This window comes from Penaeus monodon, chromosome 20 (genome assembly GCF_015228065.2).
Source record: "Penaeus monodon isolate SGIC_2016 chromosome 20, NSTDA_Pmon_1, whole genome shotgun sequence".
Taxonomy (NCBI): Eukaryota; Metazoa; Arthropoda; class Malacostraca; order Decapoda; family Penaeidae; genus Penaeus; species Penaeus monodon.
In genome coordinates, this window is record NC_051405.1 from 35898779 (window position 1) to 35899406 (window position 628).

The 628-nt window shown below is 36.6% G+C and overlaps 1 protein-coding gene across 1 annotated transcript in view; it reads right to left on the reverse strand.

The window, feature by feature from the left end:
- LOC119585783 (glutenin, low molecular weight subunit-like) overlaps positions 1-628 on the reverse strand; it is a gene marked incomplete in the record, with an annotated part of 14550 nt that overhangs the window by 6990 nt on the left and 6932 nt on the right.

A 628-nucleotide genomic window follows, 5' to 3' on the forward strand; every position in this document is an offset into this window, starting at 1 on the left:
CAGCAGTCCTCTCCCAGAGAAGGAAGAAGACTGATCAAAAGGCGGAAATTTCTTCTACTATGCTGTAGCATTTTATCAATCTCTTTAGACCCTCACAGAGGCATGAGAGAGTGAGTATTCAAAAGTGAAAATCTCACCTTGACAATGATGATTTACAGATACTGCGCACAGGAGGGGACATGGGGTAACATTTCTGTCCCGCTCCTTCTAAACAAACGGCTCTTCTGGTGACAGTACTGTGCTATCCACATTGCCAAGCCTAGGTTCTCTGACTACCATATGGGGCGATGATGCAACTTTGGATGGCACCGTTTTGCACAAGAAGGCAAAATATTAGTTGTCTATAATAACTAAAACTCAACTTTTTCTACATCACTGCTAAAACACCAATGCTAAAATAAAGCTTTAAAAAATATCAAAAAGAAATATCTTGTGATCTAACCAAATGGGATGTTTAACAATACCAATAAACTTAAAATGATTATTATTACAAAACTTAACTTTCAAAGTAGGAAGGCAGTGGGATATAAAATGGTAAACAACTAAATGCCACTTTACCAAAAGAGTGAATCAAGGAATTTGGATTACTAATGCAAATAAGTAATAACAAACCTTAGATTAGAGTATC